Source organism: Leopardus geoffroyi, chromosome B1, assembly GCF_018350155.1.
Source record: "Leopardus geoffroyi isolate Oge1 chromosome B1, O.geoffroyi_Oge1_pat1.0, whole genome shotgun sequence".
NCBI lineage: Eukaryota > Metazoa > Chordata > Mammalia > Carnivora > Felidae > Leopardus > Leopardus geoffroyi.
In genome coordinates, this window is record NC_059327.1 from 29,874,509 (window position 1) to 29,902,331 (window position 27,823).

A 27,823-nucleotide genomic window follows, 5' to 3' on the forward strand; every position below is an offset into this window, starting at 1 on the left:
CCCCAAGAAGTGTTTTAAACAGGTCTTGTTCTCCGTCCTTGTGGTCCAGCTTGTGTATTCGCCCCTGTGTTTTCGCTTATTGATGTCCCCCTCAGGATGTTTCGTACTGTCAACCCAGGTTTCTTAGAACTGCCTGTCCTGGGCTAGGCAGTCGTCTCATTAAACAAATTTTCATCCCGTAAGGTTTGAGTGTCTGGTGAGGAGAGGGGAGACAGGGGGTTAAGATGCATTGTGTTTTTAGCCAACAATATTAACAAGAAGTGTCTGAGTGTTTCTGGTAACATGATGGTAGCCTAACCAAAAACAAAAACAAAAAAACAAAACCAAAAAAAAACACAAAAAAACAAAACTAAGAATAAGATGGAGACTGGGTCCTAATTAAAACACCTCTTTTCTATCCAAGGAAGAAAAACCTCTCGCTGCTTCATTTTGAAAATAAACTCTACTGCAAGTGACTTCCAGTAGCAACTTACCATTCTACCCAAATAGAGGTAATTAAGAGTCCTTCTGTGTGTTAAATTAGGTATCTACAGAGGAGGCGGGGAAGCTTCCGATGTTTATTGTGAGCCGAAACCTCTTTTCTTGTTCATCACGCTCTAAAAATCGTGTCAGACAGCAGACTGGTGACTCTCAACCCATTAGAACAGCTGAACTAAGAAACTCAATGAAAGGTTCTGAGGCCCACAGAGAAGTAAAAACAGAGTCTGGATTAGCCCTGCTTAGAAGACCACTCACTGGGCAGGGCTCTCTCCAGGCTCCCCCGCGCTCGTGTCTCAAAAAATAACAAATTCTTGAGTGGCCAACAACTGCTACGTTTTATACTTGTAGGTGAATTATTTCTCCTTTGCTTAACATTAAAAAATGCAAGCGATTTTGTGACTTTGAAATGGAGGATTGCGTCCTCTTGGAAGTCGGTTGAAAAGCCAAGTAAGCAGTAGGGCAAGGCATTTGAAATAGGCATGGTTACATCCCTGTAAATGCTTCCTTGGAAATTGCAGTGCTCCGTGTGGGTATTTGCATCCCTTAGCTGGTTCGGTACAGTAGAGTGGTTGTTCGTGAAAATGAAACTAAACCCACTCCAAGCATCTTTATTCTCTGTCAGGGGAAAAAAATTTGTTTAAGAAATATAAATAGACCAAACAATTTTGCTGTTACCTTTGCTAAAGTTGCAAGGATGAACGGCTTTGAAAGGTAATGAATTCCCCACTGTTGGAGGATTTCGGGTTTTGGCTGGATCATTCCAGATGATGTTGGAATATCCGATCTTGAAGGTCTCTTCTAATCCTGAGATCCTGTGGTTGTAAATCTATCATGTTAGTAAAAGAAGAACTTTTAAAGGTGTTTGCAAGGAAATAAGAGAATAATGGAAGGGAAAATGCAGAGGGGGAATTTTTAGATGTTGATAAGCAATCACCTCGTTTTGCAATATATTTTTTTAATTGCCTGTTTGTTTGCGGCAAATGCTGTGTTGTAATCAAGTGGCTTTTACAATAATAAAACACTTCTCCAATTAAACTGCAGCGTGAAGAATTCAAAGATGAATAGAAGTGGTTGTTGCCCTTAAGAAGCTTATTTATAGGCTCTCCTTGTAAAATTGACTTCTTTTTCTGAGGATAAAAGTAATATATGTTTATTGCAAGACATTTGGAAGCTACCAAGAACTATAAATAACCCATAATTGCCCCACTAGAGATCATTTTCAATATTTTTACTATTTTGGTGCATTTCTTCCATACACATTCAAGTTCACATTCATATTAATTTTTCATCTTATGTATCCTATTTTAACCTACTCTTTAAACTTCCTGATATAATTGCACATTTAAACAGAATTGTATCTCAAAACAGAGCTGAAGTGGCTCATTTGTTGATATTTTAAAAATCCTACCTGGATGAAATCAACAAAAAGAAGCACATCTATGGGGAAGGGGATCAAGGAGTTATTCTGTTCACTTGATCAATTAGGTAGTGATCAGCCTTGATTAAAAGCATAAATCGCCAAAAAAAAAAAAAAAGCGTAAATGGCCAGTTTGATGCAAAAAATTTCAGTTAGTGGCTATGTATAAAAGGTAAATGAAGACAACAAAAATTAATACAAAAAAATTTAAAAATACATCTTTTTTTTTAATGTTTATTTATTTTTGAGAGAGAGAGACAGAGCGCCAGCAAGGGAGGGGCAGAGAGAAAGGGAGACACAGAATCTGAAGCAGGCTCCAGGCTCCGAGGTGTCAGCACAGAGCCCGACACCGGGTTTGAACCCAGGAACTGTGAGATCATGACCTGAGCCCAAGTCAGACACTCAACCAACTGAGCCACCCAGGAGCCCCTAAAAATACATCTGTTAATGAAAATCAGAGCTCCAAAAAACATATCCAGATTTTCTCAGACTGATCTTTCACCTGGGCAGTTATTGAATAATTCTTTAGCTCTTTTTTGTGCCTGAACGTCAAACTTCATTGTCCTTAGTAAAAAGTTTTCCAAAGTTTCCTGTTTCCAAAGCTGCAAAAAATAACGGGTAAAATTACAAACTATGTAATTCTGGTTCTGTATATAATTCTCAGTCAGTCAATGGCTTGCAGACATATTAATCATTCCTTACGTGTTGTAAACATAGAGTGAACTATAACAAAGAGCATGGAAGAAAATACAAACTTTTCCATTGCATCTGTGGTTCTGATCTCTTTCCCTTTGGTTCTTTGCTCCAACACTGAAACAGTCACTGGGTAATACTAATAATTGTAGCTGGCAGTGACAGGGGGGGTTCTGTATTTTCACAGCAGCACAGGGAAAGGGGACCTTCCCAGTGCGGTCATTCCTAGTTCTCAGATTACTATCTTTGATTCATCAAACAAGCCTTTTTTGGTGAACTGCATCCGACCAGTTATTTCAGAAGACAATCGCCACTCCGCAGCGGTCTGGCCAAATGCATAGATTTATAACAATCTTAAAAGATTTCTCCAGGAGTTTTATAAAGATATGTGATATTAAACTGGGAAAAAAAAATTGTACCAGATAATAGGGAAATGAAATCCTCCACCAAAGTTGGTTAGCTTTTTCAGAAAAGCCCTAAAGATTTTAGCAAATTTCTCAGCAGGTTTCTATTGTTTTAGCTCTTCCCCTAAGTAGTGGTTAATGAAGTACTAGATGTTAGAAAAGCAATCGCTTTGTTATTCTGTCTGGGTTGACTTTTATCTGATAAGCCTGCCCTGGAAAGCCCCTGAACGCTTTAGAAATTGCTCAGGAGATTTTCATCTAAAATTAGAAAGGATGGTGCGTGGCAAGGTGGTTAACTAAGGTACAGGGACTCAAGTAGGGTCTGTCTCTCATTTGAGTTCTCCGCCTGTTTTAAACGTCTGACCATGCGTTATTAGGACCTACTTGCCTTATTATTGTTATTATTTTAATTACTAAGTTGAATTCAACAAGGCCTAGACTGCCTTTCCTCTCTATATTGAAAAACAAAGTCCTCTTTAAGTACTTGATTACTAATATTACTAATGTACTAATAATTTGTAATTTGACCCTTACTGTAATTCTGTAACATAGGAAAAGCAGATACAAATTTGTATTCTTTTTTTTTTTTTTTTTTTTTTTTTTTTTTTGCGTAAGGAAATAAATTCAGAGACTTTTAGTAAATTGCCCAAAATCACGTAGTTAGGAAGAGTCAGAATTAAGAATGAAATCTTGGTTCTATGTACTCTGATTCAAATATGTTTTCACATCTAGATGCCCATGTAATTTTTAATTTTTCTGATTGATCTGTGAGTCTCACCATAAGGAATTTAACAGAAATATCTAAATCTCTAACACCTAAAATGTTGGAGAATTTGAATTCAGCATAATTATAATTTCTTAACTTATGCATTGCTATATTTCTACTAGGGTTTTCAAGGGCTTTGGGGCCATAAAGAGCCACGTTCAGGCAACTTCCAGTACCAAACAGTTGACTTTGTTCTGGTTCACATCATAAGCTATGCACACAGCTGACCAGCGAACTAACAAATCTATACTTTTGGTATGGGTATGAAGGATTATGCAAGAGGGCAGTTGGAATGGAAAAAAATTTTCCTCTGCACTTTTGGATGCAGTTTGTGGGGGCCTGCAAATTAGGATAACAAAAGGCACCTAGGCCTGGGTGGCTCAGTGGGTTGAGCATCCAGCTTCCTCTCTGGTCATGATCTCAAGGTCCTTGAGTTTGAGCCCTGCATCTGGCGGGCTCTCCACTGTCATCTCAGAGCTCTCTTCAGATCCTCTGTCCCCTCTCTCTAACTTTCCATCTCTCTCTCTCTGTTTCTCTCAAAACTAAACATGAAAAAAAAGAATAACAAAAAGCAGATTAACAAAAGTAAAGGCATACAATTTTCATTATTCCTTTATTAAAATTTTTTTTAATGTTTATTTATTTTTGAGAGAGGGACAGAGTTTGAGGAGGGAGGGGCAGAGAGAGGGAGACATGGAATCTGAAGGAGGCTCCAGGCTCTGAGCTGTCAGCACAGAGCCCGATGCAGGGTTCAAACCCACAAACTGTGAGACCGTGACCTGAGCTGAAGCAGGACACTTAACCAGCTGAGCCACAGAGGTCTCTTATTATTCCTTTATTAAACAAAAGAATATTTGTGTGTACAGGAGTTCACAGAAAAGTAGTCAAACTCAAAGAAGTGGTTAGATGTGGGGGTTTGAATACCATTCTTAACAAAGGAAAAGAGGTTTAGACTTAAAGAGAGGACAGGTTGTGGGGAAGTGACTAGGAAATATGTAGTGGAAACTAATAGAAGATAAGGACTATTTTAGTAAGATCCTTTTATGCAAACTCTTCTTGACTCTCCATATCTTTGATGATAAGAGTCCCTTTTTCTTCTTGGTACCGGGGTGGGGGCTGAGGGATAAGCTGGTAGGAAGCATCTTCCTCACAGGGATATTTATGCCTTATTTCTTCCAGGTACAGAGGGGGAGGGCAGAGAAGTTCTGCATCTGTTGATATTCAGTTGCCTTCAGCTCAAAATAATCCTTATGCCAAATTGGAATATTTTGGCATTTTGGGATGGCATACTTTGATCCCCTTCATCTACCCCATCTGAAACTTTTGGGGAATTTCACACACCAAAAGCCTAGTCGGTAGCTATAGAGAAAAGATTTGGGTTAGTAGCTGAGAGGTAAGAGATCTGCAAAGGGGAAGAAGAATGGAGATTAGAAAAAGAATAAATAAGCAGGTAGAACAAATACAAACACGTTTCCTGTATTTGAATTAAACCAGTCTCCCAGGGCTGGGAATAGGTCAGTTCAGTTAAACAATTGTGTCTCATTGCAGGAGGCAGTGGTGCAGGTGGGAGTAGAGTATCCTCTGAAGTTGGACCTTTATATGGTGTGAGTAACCAGGCATTCAATGAGGGGCATTTCTATGGAAACAAAAGCAAAAATAAAGATTAATGGTTGGAGCAGAGCATAAACCCAGTTTTTTGAGTCCTGAGGGCAGTCTAGAAGATTTCTAGACGTTGGGCTCAAAGTGTCCTTAGATGAGGATAGTAATGGTAGTCTCACAGTCATAGTTATGTCCTGGAGCCCCAAGGACCAGGCTCTGGTAAGCTTCCTGAGTGTCCCAAACTATGAGGTGATAAATTCTTTGAACATGCAGAGCTTCAGGAAAAGGGCACTTTTAGTCCTCAGTGATGCTAAGTTGAGAGGGTGGGAGAAGATTAGAGACATTAATTGCAAGATGGCAGGATCCAGTTTACAAAAGAATGAAAGTAGTTCAACAATAATGAACACCCACAAAAGTGGGTCATTGTTTTCCACTGAAACACAAAATTTTCCTCCACAATCGCCTTCATTTTGACCAAAGGTAATCAAAGTAAGACTATTTTTCTTTGCAAAATAAGTCTAATTTCATTAAAATTGGCCAAAGGTCAGTTTTCCAGGGACCACCCACCCCCCCCCCCAAAGAAATGCCAATGTCAGTTCAAGGTTATGAAGACTTCATTTAGAATTTGATTTTGAGAAGTTGTCTAAAATGTCAAAAGATTTGAACATTCTATTAAATGGGATCCGCAGATCACTATGAAGCAATGCTAAGTTTTCAATTATTTAACCAAAATGAAAATAAAATATTTTAAAGATAAACATAGAAGATATCATGATTGTCAAACAACAACAAACAAAAAGAACTTAACTATTTCAATATTGAAAAGGCTCAGTTTACTTAAATAATCAAAGACATTATGATAAAGGTGATGTGAAGAACCATAGAATCTTTGTTTTCTAGGTGGATCACTCAAGGAGTGAAGAAACTTCACAATCTTTTATTAAGAATAGACCAATACTCAAAAAATTTTTAAAAATAGACCAATAATCCAACACAATTTTATTGTTTTACCAGAGAAAGAAAGCAAAACTGGAGTTTTACACCAGTACACTATTGGGCTCATTTTTTTGACACCTTGTAAATAAATCCATTCAATCTTAGCCAGCTTGACCACACGAGATATACTTTTTTCTCTTTCTCTCTTTCTTTTTTTTTTTTTTCGTAGATCCTTTACAGTTTTCTTCATCTTTTCAGATTTTTGTCCATTTTCCTCTTTCACTTTCTGAAATAGGCTTTAAATTTTCTCTAACCTACTTTAGGAAAAAATCACTCTCCTTTTTTCTTAAGGAAAACACATCTTATTTTCCTTGTGCACACTGCATACAGAGAGAGGTTTTTTTTCTTCCTTTTTTTCAAAAAATTTTTTGATGTTTATTTATTCTTGAGAGAGAGACAGACAGAGCATGAGCAGGGAAGGGGCAGAGAGAGTGGGAGAGACAGAGAATCCGAAGCAGCTCCAGGCTCTGAGCTGTCTTCACAGAGCCCAAGGCAGGGTTCCAACTCATGGGCCAATGGATCATGACCTGAGCCTAAGTTGGTCGTGCAACCACTGAGCCACCCAGGTGCCCCTCCTTCATTCTTATTGTTCCTATAGTTCATTTGCATATATCGATTAGAATTCTTAACTTGTAGTAGCCTTAATTTCCAAGAACTAATAAGTAGACAATGGGAACTGTCTGTCATATTCTATATTCTATACTAGATGAACAAATTCATCAGTATACAATTTCATAGTGTCTAAAGATATGTTTCCTCATAGTAGAGTTTATCAATGTGGCAAAAGAGCATGTTTACTAACATATTTTAGTCTTTCTGTAAAATTTAGAAGCCAAAAGTACATCAACTTGAAGTTATGCTTAGTAATTAATATTTCAGTATTTTATCTTATTTGGTAATGATCTGGATATTCAGTGAATATCTATCATTTAACTTACTATAACCTAAAGTTTTCAAGTCAGCAAAAAAGATTTTGGAAGTTACTTTTAAACTGATATATTATAAAACACAATTACTGTTGAAATACAATTTGTCAGAACAATGACTCACTTTGATTAAAATCAAATCTATAACTTTTATAATCTTAAATATCTGGTAGTTTATGTTAGCTTATTTGACTAGTAAACCCAAGTAGAATAAGATGTGAATGGGTATTATATTTAATGTTGGCAACTCTGAAGATGTGCCGATTTTATTAAATCAATTCTAATAAACTAGTTTTATTCAAGAAAGATTATTTCAGATCACATGAACTTGAAAAGCATTTGGGTTAGCTCCTATATTTCCGAGAGTTTTAAGAACATTTAATTTATAAGTGCCTACTTTTTCTAAGCCAACTTAGAATAGTGCTCCTTTATCAATCTTGGTAATACCATTCAGAGATAAGAAAATATTACATATTTACACTTAGACACACCATGCATACATACATTCATACATATACATAGACACAATAGAGATTTAATGGGATTTTGTGTGTGTATGTGTGTGTGTATTTTAAGACTTTAACCGTAGGTCAGGTATAAATAGACACAAAACTCACTAATTTATATACACGTTAGTTCTCATTTTTGTCTTTTTAAAAAATCCTAGTTATATTTATGGCAGATGGACCAAGCCAGTCACCTGCTCTATATGCCCAACAAAAAAGCTAAAACTTTTTACCAGTGTTTGTAGAGGAGACTCTAAAGATTTTTCTTTGACTCGTAGTTTGATGGAGACGGTGGCTTTAATCCCAGGTGATTGTTGTAGTCTACTGAGAAGTTACCACAAGGTGCTCTTTGGACTGGGAGCCAAAGTTATTCCTTTAGAGGCTTACGTTTCAAGGAGAAGTGTCCTGTCCTTGAGAAGACAGTCCGGGGTGGTAGGAGATTTACATCTCAAAGCAGGAGAAAGAGGGCACAAGCTTTCAAGTAGTTCTAAGAAGGAGTTTAGGGGCATATTTGCCTATTTCCAGGGTTTTTTTTTTTGTTTTTGTTTTGTTTTTTTCTGGAACAAACAGTGAATTCTTCTGACAGGTTAAGCTTTCTTAAGCAGGCATCACAAAAAACAGTGAGGGTGGGAGGTGTTTATGGTGGGATCTTAAGTTTGTTCTAAATCTGATTTCTGCTCTTTAGTTTTGTTAAGGGAGTCTTTTAGGCTAGCCATGGGATTCGTTTTTTTTTTTGTTTTTTTTTTCTTCTTTCAATTGATCCTCCTATAGGTACCAATAGGGCATTTATTTAGGGTGAGAATTCTTTAAAAATTCTTCTAAATATAAAAACTTTTCCAAATCCAAAGACTGCCATTTGGCCATTGATGATTTAGGACCTCTGAAAGTATACCTGTTCCAAAATATGATGCAAAACCAGCAAACCTTTTTATGGTTTAATCATGGATACAAGAGGCATCCCGAGCAGGGTACAGAAGATGCAGCCCCACTGATCCACAGTTACTCCCTAAGAGAGCCAAAGAGAAAGATGGCAAAGACCTTTGTTGGCAAGGCAGTTAGAACAGTGTTTACATGGGGTGCCTGAGTGGCTCAGTCAGTTAAGTGTCTGACTTCAGCTCAGGTCATGATCTCATGGCTGGTGAGTTTGAGCCCCCACATGGAGCTGTGTGCTGACAGCTCAGAGCCTGGAGCCTGCTTCAGATTCTGTGTCTCCCTCTCTCTCTGCCCCTCCCCTGCTTGCTCTCTCTGTCTCTCTTTCTTTCTCTGTCTCTCAAAAATAAATTACCATTAAAAAAATTTTTTTAAACCACTTTGTTATAAAGACCCTACTTAGGGACCCAACCAACCCCAGAATGAATCTGGCCCAGTTCTTGTACTCAAAATAATAATAATAATAATAATTTTTAAAAATTTATTATTATAATTTTTTGTACTCAAAGTTCTTACCCAATGGTGAGAGTGAGAGAACATGTTTATGGCAAGTACTAAGTCAGTACAGTGAAACAAAAAAGGACTGTGGAAGAATAAGGAATGGACAATGCAGCTTATTAAAGAGGTGACCCAGGAACTGAATCCCGAAGCCAAGTAAGAGTTCAGATTGAGGGAGAGAGTTTTTGGAAGGAGAGGGTGGGACAGGTTAGTGGTAGAGCATATGTAAGATCTTTGAAGAATGAACACATTCTTCATGTCCCGAGTGTGGTTTGCAGGAGGCAATGTCCACTGAAGAAACTAAGGTGGTAGTTGAGGCCAGTCTATGTTCCAGTCTATTGGAACATTTCAGGGATTAGTTGCGTCTTTTGACTACAGAGATCTGACAGAAGCATCTAAGTTAGGCAGTGTTATGATCTGCTTTGCTCTTTTTAGGAAAACAACTTTGGTGGCCATGACAATGATAAACCAGAGGGGACAGAATTTGTTGGCAAAGAAAGCAATTAACAATTATGTTGCAATAGTCTAGTCAAAAGGGGCACCTTCATGCCGTTTCCATGGGAATATACACTGTTTGGGGAAGGTAATCAAGGGCACAATGATAATAGGTAGAGGGGTGTTCAGTGCAGTAGCAACTGCAGAGAAGGTGTGATATGGCTAAACAAAGTAATACTTTTCAACCATCAGAAAGAATTGTAGACATAAATGCTCTACCATGAAAAAATGTCCACAATATAAGCTGTGGTTTTTTTTTAAGTTGCAAAACAAAGGGGAATTGGATGAAGGTGGTCAAAAGATACAAATTTCCAGTTACAAGGCAAATAAATACTAGAGATGTAATGTAGACATGATGGTTATAGTTAACACTGTTGTATGATATATTTGAGAAGATTTGGCATGTTTAAAAAGGATCCTAAGACGACTGAGGTTAATTTTCTCACCAATCCCAATATGGATTTGAAATCAACTTTGAGAAAATGAGGATAAATGAGGATAAATAAAATGAGGGTAAAAAAGAAAGTAAATACGAAGTATCCTAATCACAAGGAAAAAACTTTTCTGTAAGTTTATTTATTTTGAGAGACAGAGGGGGGGTGGCAAAGAGCCAGGTGGAGAGAGAGAATCCCAAGCAGGCTCTGCATTGTCAGTGCAGAGCCCACTGTGGGACTTGAACCCGTGAACTGTGAGATATGACTTGAGCCAAAGTCAAGAATCGGATGCTTCACTGACTGAGCTGCCCAGGTACCCCCCCCCCCCCACTTTTTATTGTATCTTTTGAGATGATGGATTAAACCTACTGTTGTATTCATTTCACAGTATATGGAAGTCAGGTCATTATTCTGTACAACGTAAATGTACAGAGTGCTGTATGTCAATTACAACTCCATAAAACAAGGGGGAGAACTGCAAAGTGATATATATAGATATAGAGATAGAGATAGAGATAGAGATAGAGATAGAGATAGAGATAGATATATAATATTAAACTTGTGAAAAGAAAAACAAACTTTTCTATTTGGCTGTAGTCATATGAAAAATATATATACCAAAATGGTAGCAGTTGTCTTTCTGGTATATAAAGTTATTAGGAGGCTCTCACTGTCTATTTTTTATACTTCTATACAATTTGAATTGCTTGTAGTATTCAAATATTAATTTGTAATCTAAAAGAATATGTAAGACTTTTAAAACAGAGAGAGAATGCTGGATTAAGGCAGAGTGGCATCAGGCTGGAGAGGGTTGCCTGGAAGCTGTCACCAACTTAGATGAGAGATGATTTGTTATTTGAGGGATAGAAGAGATGAAGGGAAAGGGGAAAAAGTTGAAGGTGACACCAACATTTCTAGCTTGGTATGTTGGTTGCCTGTTGATTCTATTAATAGAAATAGAGAAAAGAAAAGGCAGAGGAGAATTTAATTGAGCAAGATGACTTTGTGAGTTCATTTTTAAGGTCCTGACATGGCATCTATACACTTGCCTTGAACCATGTTACTTTCCAGCAAGTCATTAGTATTTATGATGTCTTAGCAGGTTGATGTGTGTGCATGGTTTGGGAGGGTAGGAGTTAATATTTTTAGAGATTGACATTTTTATCTGTCTTGATCCTTTTACTGTCCTTTCATTCAGACCCTGAAATTATTGCTGGAGGGAAGGAATGTGGCATGGGCTGTGAGGATGTATTTTTTGGTTTATTTTTCACTTCAAGCTTAGCCCCATAAGAGAGAGAAGATTCTTAACTGTAGGAAAACTATTTTGGTCAGAACAGGTGAAATAACATGGCTATCTATCATAGACACTTTTTTTTTTAAGATTCTAATAAGTTGGAGAAGAAGAGAAGAAAGAGGAGTGTTTACAGGTTCCTGGGGACAGCAAAGGGGACTCACACTCCACTTCCTGGGCGATGTTGTTAAGGAGATAGTAAGACAGCCAGTGGAGGGAGGTGCCTGTGGGGCCCAGTCAGTTAAGCAACTGACTCTTGTTTTTGGCTCAGGTCATGATCTCATAGTACATGAGTTTGAGCCCCGCATTGGGCTCTGCACTGACAGTGTGGAGCCTCCTTGCGATTCTCTTTCCCTCTCTCACTCTATCTCTCTGCCCCTCATGCAGGCATGCTTTCTCTCTCAAAATAAATAAACTTTGGGGGAAAAAAAAGACACCCAGAGGAGGTTGTAGGATCCTAATGAGTACTGCCTGTACCTCATTTGCAGGAAGGGTGGAGGAAGAGGGATGGAGGGACAGATGAGTGCAGGAAGAATGACTCCAGAGAAGGAATGACTATGTTCATGTTGAGACCAATGGCTTCGTGTATAGCCACACAAAAGGCCTAAATTGTTGCCCCAAAGCATTCAGTATCACCACCTCCTAAGGGCCATGCAAACTGAGACATAGCCTCTTGTCAGCAATCAAGGAAGATGGATACTTTAGGACCAGGGGTTCTCCTCAATTCTGCTTCTGTTCATCCCCCCCAGTATCTGGAAAAAATTGCTGGGGACAGGATCCAAAAGACTGTGGTTAATTTTCTCACCAATCCCAAAGATTAAGGATTTGAAATCAACTCTGAGGAAATGAAGGTCTATTTTTGAAATATTTGAATTATGGACTGAGGTTTTTACCAGCTCGACCAGATAAGATAGAAACTGTTCCAAATCACAGAGCAACCAGACTCACATGTTCAAACAATTATGAAAAACATATAACAGATTTTTATCAACAAATACATCAGTAAGCAAACTTATGACCTTGCCTCGTCATTCTTGGTTCTCATCAAGATGTACACACCACACATACACATGCACGTGATTCTGTGGAATACAGAGACTCCTTAGAAACATATATATTCGGAGTGAGTACAAACTGCATGTAGTCCTGAAGTTCTGTAGAAGACCGCTTCTTTAATATGTAAAAGTATACCCTTTTTCTCACTATTTTCCTAGACCAGTACAGACCCTTCTAACCAGTTTAATAGCCCTGATTATGCACAGGTGTTTCATACTTAAATTGAAAGGAACAGGAGTAGATTATTTTAAGTCTCTTTAGTTCTGTTGGCGTTGAGAACTTTTTCAAAGCGTATCCAAGTTACTATTTGTCAATTGACTTGCATGGTTTGTATTTGAGTCAGTCAGATGTACTCACTGATAAAAACTAAGAACTCTCAAATCAGGCAGGACTCTGGTAACATTAAATACTCTACGTAAAAGCGAAGGTGTGTTTTAGAGGGACGTTCAGAGCAGGTGAGTAGATGGGTGGCCATCAGGTTAGGAGTGTGCAGCTGTGACCCTGAATGCAGAGTACAGCCTGGGGATGCTGTGATGTTATGGCTGCTAGGAAGCTAGATTCACGGGCAGAACCAGGACCAGTAGGGTGGGACTGTCATAGACGCTTCGGTCTCGTGCTGGACATTGTCTTGGTTTCCTCATGGCCAAGGACACAACGAGCGGGTGGCTGCAACATGATCAGAGGTTGTTCTGTGCCACGAGTTTCTAGCTCCTGAGCTGGCCTTCTTCATGATTCAGCAATAAGGAGAAAGAAGTGGGAGAGAGGTCATTGCATTATGGGAGAATGTGGGGAGGGGAGAAACTTCTAGAGGAACTGGGATTTAGATGGAAAGATATTTCTGTTTGATACTAACATAAACATACGTATTCAGTCAATATATTTTGAATTACTTCTGGATTACTTTGAATTACTTTTAAATAAAATGAATTCAAGTTATGTCAAAAACCATGTCTACTTCTCAAAAGGTTCTGACATAGGCCTTATAGTTTAGCCAGTCGGCAATACTCCTCATAATTTATTAAATAAATTTGAGATTGAATTAACAGAACAATGAACTATAAACTCAATCATAGCTTTATGATCCAAGAATTTCTTGTTATGTTTTATAGCTTTTTGTTGTTGGTGGCAGTGGTGGTGGCTGTTTTTTCCAGTTTTTTTGAAATACGTAGCTTATTCATATAGCTATGTAATTCACTATAGCTTATACTTTTCTTTGCATTTCAAAAGGACTTAATGATAACAGCTAACGTTCATGGAGTATTTTTCTTCTAGGTGCCTTTATCTCATTTATCCCACACAACAGCCTTAGATGGTAAGTGCTTTTGTTAGTGCCTTTTGTTGATGATGTGAATGAAGCACAGAAAAGCTGGTTAACTTGTTCAAGACCACGCAGCTAAGAAGTGACTTGCCAAAATTTGAAGCCAGATAGGTTGATTTCAGCATTTACAGTCTTAAACACAGTACCATATGCCTCTTGTATATGATGGATGCTTCTGGAAGAAGATTAGTAGGGTGGATTAGAAGAAAGAATATACATTTTTTCAGTCATATACTGTTTGAATTTGTTTATAGTAAGTGTGCATTTATTTTATAACTTGAAAACAACAAAAAGAAATAGAAAAACAACTCATTCTTTGAAAAATAGTGTTGGGGTATCTATTTCGGTCTAGGGTTTTTTTTTCTTTCCTTTTTATCTGTTTTAGTTTTAAAATGATCCAAATTTAAAATGATCAAATGATCCAAAATGACAAATATATGTGAAAATTTGGGACAGTAAAATTGTGACCTTTCTATAAAGACAGAGAAGTATGTAAATAAGGCCATTTTCATGACACTGAAATAATGTCAGGTCATGGGCAAAATACTCATGTTTGGTAAAATAGTTTATTTTAGGTAATTCTTTGCATTCACTAGTTTACTGAACGTTGTATAGGTATTTATGTAAATGATATATATTTAAATCTTTTTAGTGGCTCCTTTTTATTTGTGCTTCTCAACATGTTTAAGCAAGTGGAGTCCTTCCATATAAGGGGCAAAAGAATGTGGGGCCTGAAACAGGCTGACAAGAGGAAATGCATCCTGTCTGAACAAGCAAGAAATAGGGAAAGAGAGTAAAAATTCTTGCAACGTGTAGCTCTTTAGAAAAAAAAAGCGGCCATTTATTTCGCCAACATAAATTGATTTGTCACTTTCAATAAAAGGCCTAGAGACACAGATAGACTAGAAACGCCTCCCTGGGGCTCAGTCTCTGTCTGTCAAATGGGGTAATGAGTCAGTGGAATCAATGACATTATCTAAAAACTCCCTTCTACTTCCACCTTCCTCTCAATCTCTTGGTCTGGTCTGTGGATACACATGTCCAGCCAGAAGTATTATTGGATACAAAAAAAAGTTTGTATCTTCTTTGAGGTTAGAACAAACAGCTTGTTTTCATGTGTATCAGTGAAACTCTGGGTGAGAAAACAAAACTTTGTGATAAGGGACATAGTCCAGTTGGTCGGTCTCTGATGGTACAAAATGTTGTATTCCAAGTCAAGCTGCATATTTAGATGAGCCAGGGAACTTATTGGTTATACCATTTTACTATTTCAACTCAAATGATGTTTGCACGTAAAAATGAGACCATCTAAATGAGACTGGGAAGAGCCAACCAGTGTGTAAAAGGCTCTAGACGTATTGTAACACTCCTCAAGACCCAAATATGACCTGAAGATGTTGCTGTACTGATTAGCAACAGTAACAAAGTTTTTCTAACACGTCCATAACCTCCAAACGTTTTCCAGCTGTATACTGTAGCTCTCAGGGATTGGCAGGGCTGAATCAGAATATCTCTTTGCCAAGACTTGTCTGCACATTCTTAACCTTTTTTTGTTTGCCAAGAACAAAGAAAAATTGTTGTAAACTTAGCTGCTGTTGTAACATATGAACGGTCTTTTCTGAAAATGCAAATGAGACAAATAAGAATCATTACATGCAGTCATTTGCAGCATGCAGTTACATTTGGGTTCTGCTATTGTATGTATGTATTACTTTCATACCTAACTTGATATATTTTATAGTGCTTTACCATTTTCAAAGCACTTGCATATGTGAGTATCATTTGATCTTTTCTGAGAGCCGCTGTTTCTAATGTACTTCATGTTCAAAAACATTTGATGCTTAAATTTATAGGGTGCATGCATCACACAACAAATGTTTTGATTACTATTGTATGGAAATGTTTATTATGCCCCAAATGTAGGTTATGCATATTTGGCAAAGTAAGCCATCGTCCATTTTTACTGGCCTATGAACTGGATTTTCAAACACTACCAAATACACCTGGGTATTTTTTTTTTTTAATGCAAAAAAATGGATGGTTGCTTGTGCCAGTATGTAGGAAATAATGAAGTATCTGGGTCAGGTGAATTATTACTAAAGATTTAGTAAGGCTTAAAAATTTGATACACTGAAAGCTTCATCGCTAACACATAGGTAACTTGGGACGCCTGGGTGCTCAGTCGGTTGAGCGTCCGACTCTTGATTTCTCCTCAGGTCACGATCCCAGGGTCGTAAGATTGACCCCGCGTAGGGCTGTGCACTGAGCGTGGAGTCGGCTTAAGATTCTTTCTCTCTCCCTCTGCTCCTCTCCCCTGCTCGCTTGCTCTCTCTTAAAAACTTTTTTTAATAAAATAAAATAAAACATATAAGTAACTAATAAACCCCTTGCTTCAAATAAAACTGCATGTTGGGTTGCTCAGACTTTATTACCATTCTATCAGGCCAGAGTTCTCAGTTATGATTAACTGTGAAAAAAGAATTTATCAAGAATAGCAACTCATAATTTTGTTTGGTAAGTGACCACTACCCCCCAGGGATGTGCGACAAATTCTCTAGAGGACTCAAGAGACTTCAGAGAAGACTATATTGAAGATCTGAGACAACAGAAGTGTTTCTGAATAGTTCTATAAGTAAAGGTGGGTAATTCTAGGTCAGAATAAGATCATGACATTTGGCTAAAAGCTGTCATGCTCCCCGCATCTGCCTGCTCCCGCCTGTTTCAGGTGAGGCATGGTCTGCCTGGGTGGTTACCCTACGCAGTAATATGGCTCGAGTCCGAAGTGAGTTCATTGTTCTCAGGCCGTGTTGCTTTATTTTCTTGTCTTTGAATGTCCCAACCCCCTTTGCAGTTTTCTGTCTGGAGTATTTTCTCCATACTCTTACTAAGCTACTAAGGTCTCCATTTAAATTCACTTCCTTGACAAATTCCTCCTTTATAATAAATAAGCTTATTTCTCCTGCTAGACACAGCCAAGAACAGAACCCCCACGCTGTGCATGTGTGGAGCTAGAAGAGGGAGAGTCTGTGTTGGCTGCCATATTTGGAAGGAAGGGGACTGTGTGTAAGAAGCTTCCTCAAAAGAAAATAAAGGATGTGTTTATATATGTTTCTCAAAGACCTTTATTTTATTGATTTATTCTGGGGGATGAAAACTGCATCAACACGTATTGTGTTCCTGGTGCGCGTGCATTAACATGCCTAGCTCTGTGGCATATACAACAAGGTTAGGGGCACAGCCTTCTTGAGCTGCAGATTTCTTTGAGGAGATGTCTAGATGTTATCTAGAAATATCCTATCGAGAATTCGTCTTCTATCCAGAATAATACAGTGAGGTGCTAGACCATACAATAGGGGGCTGACCTGTATGGGATCACTGGAGAGCAAAGACGAGCTCTCTTTAACTTCTAGTACTTTTCCACAGTATTCACTTGGGTTATTACTTTATACTTACTGAATTGTCCATAAAATAGATAAAGGAGAAATATATATATATATATATATATATATATATATATATATATATAATTATATTATATATATATATATATATATATATATTTTTTTTTTTTGAGAAAGAGAGACAGAGCCTGAGTAGGGGAGGGGCAGAGAGAGAGGGAGACATAATCCAAAACAGGCTCCAGGATCGGAGCTGCCAGCGCAGAGCCCGATGCAGGGCTTGAACTCACGAACCATGAGATCATGACCTGAGCTGAAGTCTAACGCTCAACCGTCTGAGCCACCCACGCACCCCTAAAGCAGAAATATGTTAATAGATTACCCTATAAACACAAATTGGTTTAAATTTCCTGTAGTAAAGATCAAATCTGGGACAGAGAACAAGGGAAGAAAATAGGGGCTATCTAGAAATGAGACTCAGGACAAGGAAACGGTGTGTGGTATATAAAAAGCCTGGATGTCAAGATATAAGGAAAAGATGAAAAAGGAAAGGAGGCTGCTAGCACCAGATATAAATATGTATTTTCACATTTCACAATTCTGTCCTGGGCCAGTGCTGGTGACAGATTTTCAGGTCCTTTTTTGAGTACTCATTCTTCACATCCTTCCCATGCTCGTTATTTTGATCCCCATCATGCTCCCTGTTCAAAGAGCATCTAGAGGCAGAGTAAAATGACTGCATTTGCACCTGTCGCTAGGATGCTTGTTACTTCCATCACCAGAACCTGCCAAGCAGACTTCCCAGAGGCCCCGAGACAAAGTCCAGATGGAGGGGGATCTTCTATTCTCAATCTATAAAGAATCTCATACGTCCTTGCAATATCTGGTCTCAAGTGAGGGGGTGACAAACTGACCTATGATAAAATTTGGAGTGTGGCTAGGAGTGAGGCTCAGAGTTCCCATTCCTGTTGTTTTCATTTCCACAGAAAGGTAACTTGCACAAAGAGCAGCACAGGATGCTATAAAAGAAGGGACTGGAGACATTCCGAGACGCACAGGGATGAGAGCAGTTTGCAACCCTACAACTCTGCTGAGCACTGTTTCCCAGTGGTTATTACCATCAAGATGCAGACAGAAAATAATTCACAGAGGGTTTCGCGGGAAAGCCAGACCGGGGGGGGGGGGGGGATGTGCCTCCACTTGTTAAAAGAATAGCATCTGATTTGGTGTAATGGCAGGATAAGGAAATGAGGGGGAACAAAACCAGACAAACGGAATGAATAGGATTTGGTGGCCATAGTAATTTAGTTCATAGTGAAAAATCTGGCTGACCTCACAGAGAGTTTATTGTCAGATGTATTAACTAGTAGACTACTGAATACAGGTACATTATGAAGTAAATCATAAGTAAGTTTTCATATGAGCCTTTTTAATGCTGTGGTATTTTAAATGATGAGTAGTGTCATAAAAGTAAGTTATTATAATAACCTTGAATTGTTTTTTCTCTTGAGACATTCTTAGAGTTTTTTAAAAAGTTTTACTTTTTTACTTTGAGAGACAGAGACAGCGCAAGTTAGGGAGGGGCAGAGAAAGGGAGAGAGAGAATCCCAAGCAGCTTCTGCACTGTCAGCACACAGTCTGATGCGGGGCTTGAACTCACGAACGTGAGATCATGACCTGAGCTGGAATCAAGAGTTGGATGTTTAACTGACTGAGCCACCCACGCGCCCCGATACGTTTTTAGATTTTGAAAATATTGTCTAGATATGAAATTGACCTATACTTAAAGACCCTTGAAATTTGCCATATAATGTGGCTATTCTTTTAGAGTGAATTAAAGTTAATTTAGTTTTGAGAATTACTAAGCTCCTTGAGGTAACTAGAGCATATTGAAATCTTATAAAGGAAAGCAGGAACTGTTAGAAAAAAACCTGGTGTAGCTTTGTAATTAGAACTAGTTTGCTCAAATGACACTTTTACTTTAAACATTAAAAGCTCCCAGGGCACCTGGCTGGCTCAGTTGGCTAAGCGTCTGACTTCGACTCAGGTCATGATCTCACTTACGTGAGTTCGAGTCCCCCGTCAAGCTCTGTGCTGACAGCTCGGAGCCTGGAGCCTGCTTCAGATTCTGTGTCTCCCTCTTTCTCTGCCCCTCCCCTGTTCATGCTCTCTCTCTCTGTCTCTCTCTCAAAATAAATAAAGACTAAAAAAAACTTAAACATTAAAAACTCCTTAAATGTATATATTTGATGGATGTCTCTTGCTACAAATTAGAGGCTGGTATTTCATTAAGCAAACGTATCACTTATAAATGATTTGTTTTGAGGAAGTAGGCATTATCTTATAGAAGTGGCTTCAGATAATATCTATGAAAATCATCATCATAATGTGATTTCATGTGGGATTTGAAACATTTTCAGACTTGGGTAGAGATTTACATAAACCAGATTTCCACTGGAGGATCCTGAAATAAACTAACAATAATGTGGTACACATGTGCGTTATTTTATTTACTAAATTTTAAAATATTTATTTGCTTATTCTTGAGAGAGAGAACACAACGGGAGAGGGAGAGAGAGAACAGGAGAAAGAGAATCCCAAGCAGGCTCTATGCTAGCACGGAGCCCGAGATGGGTCTCAGTCTCATGAACCATGAGATCATGACCTGAGCCAAAATCAACACAGATGCTTAAATGAGTAAGTCACCCAGGCACCCTTTATTTACTAAATTAAGAAAAAAATTTTTAATATTTATTTATTTTTGAGAGGGAGAGAGGGAGACAGAGCGCGAGCAGGGCAGGGGCAGAGAGAGAGGGAGACACAGAATCCGAAGCAGGCTCCAGGCTCCAAACTGTCAGCACAGAGCCCGTCGCGGGGCTCGAACCCACAAACCAGGAGATATGACCTGAGCTGAAGTCGGATGCTTAACAGACTGAGCCACTCAGGTGCCCCTGTTTACTAAATTAAAAAAAATTGAAATATCTGATGTGGTGACAGAAAGGACACCTGTTGTTTGTTGTCCAATAACACAAGAGACTTCCAAGATCAAATCAAAAGCCAGCCAAGCAGAATAGTGTCACTCAAAGAGATGTGAAAGCTGTGACGGATAAGCTTGAACTTGTCAGTCATTTTATTTGATCAAAGTAACTTTGTCAGAAGTTACCAAACCTTTATTTCCTTCTTTGTGCTACCAGGATTTCTTGTATGTTGGAGACACGTAAGCAAAATACAAAAGGGGTAGATTTTTACGTCTAATTTTCACATTTTTAGAACTGTTCTGTTCCTCTTATTCAGTGTTTGCAGTACACGTATGTATAGCACACACTCAGACACACACACACACACACACACACACACACAGCTCTTCAGTCCTCAGCATCTATAGTCTAAAGAATAAAAATGGAACTGTAGCAGAGTGTGTTAGTAGAGGGGGCTTGAAACCTGCTTTGCTACTCAGTTTTGGAATGAGTTTGGAGAACTTACTTAACTGAAGCTCTTCGCTTGTAAAATGGAAGTAAGAATAGTAACATCATAGGTTTATTGTGAAATCAAAGTAAAATAATGTATGTAAAGCTCTCACCACAGCGCTGGCAATCTAGTAAGGACTGATACATGGTGTTTGGTCTTAGTTCTCTTTTTATGTCATATTAAGTTATAGTGCAAATATTATTATAGGCTGTACCTATCTGATAAAGACAAATGGATACATAATTCCTTTGTGTTTGTTACTTTTGTCCACATAATCCTAAAAATTTTTTAATTGAGGAAAATCTAAATGATTGGTCAGTTCAGGCATCAGATAAATCTATTACATTCTGCTTTTTTAGGGCATAGTTTCCCAATATTTAATTCCCATAAATGCAGAAGTTAAGGCATTGAGATTGGAGTTACTCGTGATTATGGAACAAGTCCATGGTGGGACAATAATAGTGTGCTAATCAAACCAAGTTGAATATTCCTTCATTGCCCCCATGGAAGAAATTAATAAAGAAGGTTTTAGGGGTACCTGGATGGCTCAGTCTGTTAAGCGTCAGACTCTTGATCTCAGGTCATGATCTGAGCTCAGGTCATGAGGTCGAGCTCCAAGTCAGGCTCTCCCTCCCTCTCTCTCAAAAAGAAAAGATACTTTAAAGTGTTTGTGTAAGAAAGAAAATAAATTGGGAAAATAAAAATCAAAGACAAAGTATATAATTAATATTCATTTCCATGAGAGAAATAATAAAAAATTGAGTTTATTGTTTTTACATTTATTTATTTATTTTGAGAGAGAGAGAGAGAGCGAGCACAGGAGCAGGGGAGAGGCAGAGAGGGAGAGAGAGAGAATCCCAAGCAGGCTCCACACTGTCAGCATGAACCCCAATGCAGGGCTTGAACTTCCAAACTGTGAGATCTTGACCTGAGCTGAAACCAAGAGTCAGGCACTTAACCAACTGAGCCACCCAGGCACCCCCTGAAAGATTAACTTTAAAATACTGTTTTTAATATTATGAATTAATGATCTCCACCTAAGGCAGGTGTTGAAGAAAAGATACAAAGATTCAAATTGAGTGAACGCATTTCTGGAGAAAGAGTTTAGGCTATTCTTAAAGGAAAATAAGTGTAGCTTTCTAAAGAAGCTATGGGATGAAAAGGGCTCCTTTAACCTCCTCAGTTAAGAGTGGTCCCGGGTGTGCCTAACTAAAATCCCGCAAGAAAAACTTTAGTTCACCTCTATCTTTCTCCTTCTTTTGGTTGATTTTTATGTGAATATCAGAGCTATTAATAAATACATGGCAGACAGTTGGAGAGAGATTTCCTGAAATAAGGACCAGATGATAAGTATAAAGAAGTACAGTGCTCGCTTGAATTATGTTCGGAAGAGGGTGATGATACTCTGCAGGATTCACGTTTTGGCGACCAAGTCCAAGGGTCCGTCTCCATTATGAATATTTCCCGTGTGACTTGGGCTTACTCCATTTCAAAGGGACAAGCAGTCCCTCGGAAGTCTGCGAAGTCACCCCAGGGAAGCAGAAGTGTGTCAGCCACCCACACAGTTTCCTAGACAGCCAGGCTATGTTGCTTGGTGTTCTCCAGTGAGAGCTCCTCTTCCATGCCCTGTCATTTGTGTGAAAAGAGCATTTCATGGGCCCCCATTTTGGGCCAAGCTCTGTGCTGTGCATCCTACAAGTACTGCTCATTGAACCGGTGTTTTGATGTTTTCTGTTTCAATCCCCCACAGCCATGTGTCCTCAAGTTTGAACATTGCTCCTCATTGCTCACAGTCCACAACTGACTGCGTCTTCATTCTTGACCGAAAAGACTGAAGGCGCCTCACCTTTCCTTGTCTTAATCGCCCTGTTCTCGCTGCCTTTGATTTGCTCTGTGTGACTACCTATCCTCCTTCTGCTTTTGTGGCAACAGGAGAAGTTAGCACTCCCTCTTTAGAGGCTAACCTTTCACCTCTCCCTCCCTTCTGCCCTCCATGGGGACCTTCATCCAACATTTGGATGTTACATGGACTTACATGCATCCCTAGGTTCTCCTTATTCCTTATTTTGTGTTTGCTTATTTATTTTGAGAGAGACAGAGTGAGCGTGTGTGTGTACGTATGCATGTGCATGAGTTGGGGAGAGGCAGAGAGAGGAGAGAGAGAGAATCCCAAGCAGTCTCCACACTGCCAGCATGGAGCCCAATGTGGGGCTCGAAACCACAAACCATGAAATCATGACCTGAGCCGAAATCAGGAGTCGGGACGCTTAACCATCTGAGCCACCCAGGCGCCCGTCTTGTTATTCTTAAAATCAAATGAACTTGAATCTTCCCCTCAAACCTGACCCTCTCTTGAGTTGCCACCCAATTTGTCTATTTTCATTGTTAAATTTCTCAAGGGAGTGCCCTACATCAGAATCCTCAACACATGCTTGGAGGACCGCTAGGGGTCCTGAGAGTCCTGAGGAAGTCCCTTTTGCAACTACCCAATTGTTTGATGCCAGATTTGCTGCATATACTTCAACCAAAACAACATATTGCAACAGATAGAATGCAGAAGCAGATATGAGGATCCAGCTGTCTTCTATTAAGCCAGACATTAAAGGGATTTACAAAAATGTAAACCAATGCTTTCTTCTCACTAAAATGATTTTTGTTTGGGAAGGTATAGAGTTATTTTTCATTTAAAAAAAGATGCTATGTATTTGAACTTCTAGGGGAGTTAGTATTATTTTGAAATGAATTAATACATTCGAAAAAATGTCTTGCTTCCTTAATTGTAATTCTTAGGACACTAACTACTGGAGGGGTAGCCCACAAAATCCAAAGCTTTCTGGGGATTCTCAGTCATTTTAGGAGTGAGAAGCAGTTTTGAGATGAAAAGGTTTGGGAACCGTCTATGTCCCTGGTTCCTTCCTCACCACTCTCCTCTCCTTCTTTTATCTCTGACCAGAGAACTGGCCCACCAGTATCCCACATCAGATTTCTCAAAGTTATTCTCCTGTTAAAGTGTTGTCCATAGTCTTTCCTTCTTCCTGGTTTCTCAGCGATGAGTAACGGTGTTTACCTCTCTATTCTTCTTAACACTTTTTCTTCTACAACAGCACAGACCTCTGATTTGCTCCCCACCTTCCTGATTTCCCCTCTTTCTCTCTCTTGGTTCCTATTCCCTAAGATTTTTTTTTCCCCTCTCAGTTATCTGCACCTGGTTGCCCTTAAAGCTATCTTTCCTATTCCTTTCTCCAGCTTTCTTTCTAGATCTGAAGGCTTTCCCAGGGTATCAAACAAAAAGCATTCTAATTGCCAGCTGAATATCCTGTATCTCAGGATATCGTTTGGGTGTAAAGCCAAATGAAACGGCTTTTCCTCCAATAGTGCTGATTACTTCGGTGACCACTGCTATTATAGAAGTTCAATTCTCTTAATTACCAGATGTTAAAACTCCAGAGAGATTTTTTTTGCTCCTTCTCCTACCACCTCACCTGCATGCATTCTGGTTGCCCTTCTGTGCTTCTCCAGTCCGTCAGACAACATATGTCTGGCAGTTTATCATCACAAACCCAGGCTACTTCAAGAGTCCCTTCTTAACGGTCTTCCCCTTCCACGCCCAGAGAACGTCACTTGCCCAATTAAGTTCCATCTGATTTTTCCATTGAAATTGCTGGTTTTCAACTTTTATTTTTTTTAACCAGGAAACACGCTCTCCACCAAAAAAAAAAAAAAAAGAAAAAAAAAAGAAAAAGAAAAACCAACACAAACCTAATATTTAGCAACCTAGACTATCCAGGTGGATTTGCCACTGAAAACTGGATGGAAGAACTGTTTGAAGCTTCTAGGCTGTGTATGTTGTTTCCCAACAGAGGAAGGAAATCACGGAGGTGGCCATCAGAGAGACTGTTTTCCTGGTTGTCCTGGGCTTCCCCCAGTGGAGGGGGAAGCCAAAGCTAGGGAGTTTCTTTCGAGAGAAAGATGGGCAATACTGCCCTCTTTGAAGTCGATGGAGAGCCCAGAGCCATACCCACTCAGCCTTGGTCTGAGGCTGCCTCCGTGGAGCTGTTGTCTCTTGTCTCAAGTCAATTTTTCTAGACAAGACTATTCTCATCTTAAGCGTGGGTGGTGTGTGTGTGTGTGTGTGTGTGTGTGAGAGAGAGAGAGAGAGAGAGAGAGACACACACAGAGACAGAGACAGTGACACAGACAGATTGCCAGCTTTTGGGAACTGGGAGAGCTAGAAAGTAGAGGTCACCATCATTCCAGATTAGGCCTTCACTTAATTTCCCTATTTTCCTTCTTTTTTTAAGTTTATTTATTTTGAGAGAGAGAGAGAGAGAGGCAGAGGGAAAGGGAAAAAGAGAGAATCCCAAGCAGGCTCTGTGCTGTCAGCGCAGAGCACCATGTGGGACTGGAACTCACGAACCATGAGATCACGACCTCAGCTGAAATCCAGATGCTTAACTGACTGAGCCACCAAGGCACCCCTAATTTCCCTGTTTGCGATCTGAGACTTCATATTTGCACTCCCTTACCTAACGTCCCCAAGCTCAAAATGGCTATGCTTCAGTTTCTTCAGAGGATAAACCTCCTGTCCCCTTGTCACATGAGAGAAGGCTCCATCCTCTGCTTTCCAAGGTACTGGAGTGGATCTGTGTGCCTAAGTGCTTTCCACTTAAACTTCCATCCATTCAGTCCTTTCCCCCTAGCTTTCCATTTACCTGATGCTTCCAATTCTTTTTATTTTTTATTTTTAAAGTGAACTCTACCCCCATTATGGGTCTTGAACCCAGGACCCTGAGATGGAGAGTTGCATGCTCTACTGAGTGATCCAGTCAGGCGCCCCCTGGTGTTTCCAATTCTTGAGTCTCTGTAGCAAGAGTCAACTTTGTTCTTGTTGGTTTCCTCTTTTATAGGGACATAGGTTTCACCTTTTATGGCTTTACCAAGTTAGTCACTACAAATCTGTGAGCTCCCCATCTTACAAAATTGGAATATATCGTATCCACTATTTTTCTTTTCTTGGCTTTCTTCTTTTCCTTGTGGGTTAGTACCCATGTTATTCCTTTCTTCAACTTCATTTTAGTGGCATCTCAAGAGGTGTATTAGTTAACTATTGCTTTGTAACAAATTACTACGAACTTGGCAGGTTAAAACGACACACACGAATGATCTCAGAATAACTGTGGGTCTGAGTCTGGGTGGGGCTTAGCTGCACCCTCTACTTTATGATCTCTTATAAGACTACAATCAAGGTACCTGCCATGGCTGGGGTCTTCATGTGAAGGCTCAAAGGATGAAGCATCAGGTTTCGTGCTCCTGTAATAATTGGAAGTTTCAGTTCCTTCTGAACTGTTGAACTGAGAGTCTCAGTTCCTTAGTGACTGTTGACCAGAAGTCACTCTTGGTCCCTTGCCACATTGTCCTCTCCATATGTCCGTATGCTTCATCAAAGTCACCGATCAAGAGCTGGTTAGCACGATGGAAGTCACTATTTTATGGAACCTAACACAGAAATGACATCACTTTTGCTACATTCTATAGGTTGGAAGCATAGTCTCAAAGTAAGGGCGTTATACGAGGGGTGTAAATACTAAAAGGTAGATTGGGGGCTCTTTTAGAGTTGGCCTGGCATAGGAGGCATAGGTGATTAACACATATGTTCAAATCTCCACATCAAACTGGAAGTCCCCATTCTCTCTCCCATCAAGTGTACACCCCTATCACTCCAATAAATCTGCTCTTCCTAAGGTCAAAAGTGACCTCCACCTTGCAAAAGCCAATAAACTGTCTCAAGACGTCACCATACTCAAATAACCAGCAGCAATTGACCTACTGTCTTCTTGAAGCATTTTATTCCCTTGGATTTGGGATACCTCACTTCTCTGTTTCTCCGCTTCTATCACTTGCCTCTGAGTCTCAGGCTCCTTTGCTCTTTTTCTCCTTTCGTCCTGACCTCTATATGTTGGAGGGCTGCAGGGCTCCACTTTTAGTCCTTTACTTTTCTGTAATGACAGACTCTACTTAAGAAATCAAGTCTCATAACTTTAGATTCCATCTTTATATTGGTTACTTCCTAATGTGTGTCTCTAGCTCCAAACTTTCTCCTGAGCTCCAGGCAATGCCCCATTCGCATCTGCACCTGGGCACACAGACATCTCAAATTTAGTGCAGGGTTCTCGATTTTCTTATTTTTCCTCCCCTCATCCCACTCTTCCCAAATTGGTTCCCATTTCAATACATATCACTACCTTCACCTAGTTGCTCAGGTGAAGATCTAGCAGTCTTTCTTTAGATCTCTTCTTTTCTTTACCCCTATGCAATTCTCACTCAGCATGTCTTGCCAGCCCCACCTTTAATGTATATCCATCCTTGAATCACTTCTCCCCAGGCTGCTGTCACTCAGGCTCACTCACCACTGTGGCTCAAGGGGGTAATTGTATTCACTTCTAACTCCTCTTCCTGCTTCCAGTCTTTCCCCCCTACAATCTGTTGTCCATATTGTAGTCAGAGTGGTCTTTTAAAATATAAATCAGATCACGTCACTCTCCTTTACAAAACTCCCCGATGACTTCACGCACACTTAGAATTCAATTCAAAGTTCTTACCATGGCTTTCAAAGTTCATGACATCTGGCCCTGCCTTTCTGTCTCCTGTGTCCTCATCTTCTACTGTCATTCCTTTGTTCCTACCCCTCTAGCCTCACTGGCACATTTGCTGTTCCTCTGTTGCACCAAGCTTATTCCTGCCTCAGAAATTTTTACATATGCTGTCCTTCCTACTTGGGATTCTTCCTTGTGATCTCAGCATGACTCATTCCTTTACATCATTGAATTCTTTGCTTAACCATTCCCTATTTAAGGAAGCCTTCCTTGACTACTCTGTGTCAAATAGCCAACCCTCTGTTATTCTTTATCTTCTTCTGTTGTTTTATTTTTCACCTATGACCATTTGAAAGTGTTGTTTGTGGTTATACATTTAGTGTAGTTGTTTACTGCCTGAGTATGAACTTTATGAGTGTAATACTTTGTTTCACTTACCACTGTATTCCTGTAACCCAGAACAAAGCATAGTACATGCTAGGCATGCAATTAAGTGTTGAATATGTGAACAAGTTGTTAGATAAGATTGAACTTGTATGATCAGCTTTCTTAAGC

At 39.4% G+C, this 27,823-nt stretch overlaps 1 protein-coding gene and 1 long non-coding RNA gene across 10 annotated transcripts in view; one reads left to right on the top strand and one right to left on the bottom strand.

Annotated features, from left to right (window-relative positions):
- The window catches only part of NRG1 (neuregulin 1), a 1,116,936-nt gene that overhangs the window by 841,450 nt on the left and 247,663 nt on the right, over window positions 1-27,823 (top strand). The window lies entirely within an intron of this gene.
- On the bottom strand, window positions 1,416-27,544 carry LOC123586853. Of its 3 annotated transcripts, XR_006706992.1 has the most exons (4): window positions 27,275-27,544; window positions 25,926-26,135; window positions 2,400-2,499; window positions 1,416-1,607 (listed from the first exon to the last, which is right to left on the bottom strand). It is a non-coding gene; the product is annotated as an uncharacterized LOC123586853 (long non-coding RNA). The 3 variants fall into 3 exon arrangements; XR_006706989.1 differs by lacking the exon at window positions 1,416-1,607 and having other exon boundaries at window positions 2,274-2,499; window positions 27,275-27,533; XR_006706991.1 differs by lacking the exons at window positions 1,416-1,607; window positions 2,400-2,499 and adding an exon at window positions 5,221-5,396 and having other exon boundaries at window positions 27,275-27,532.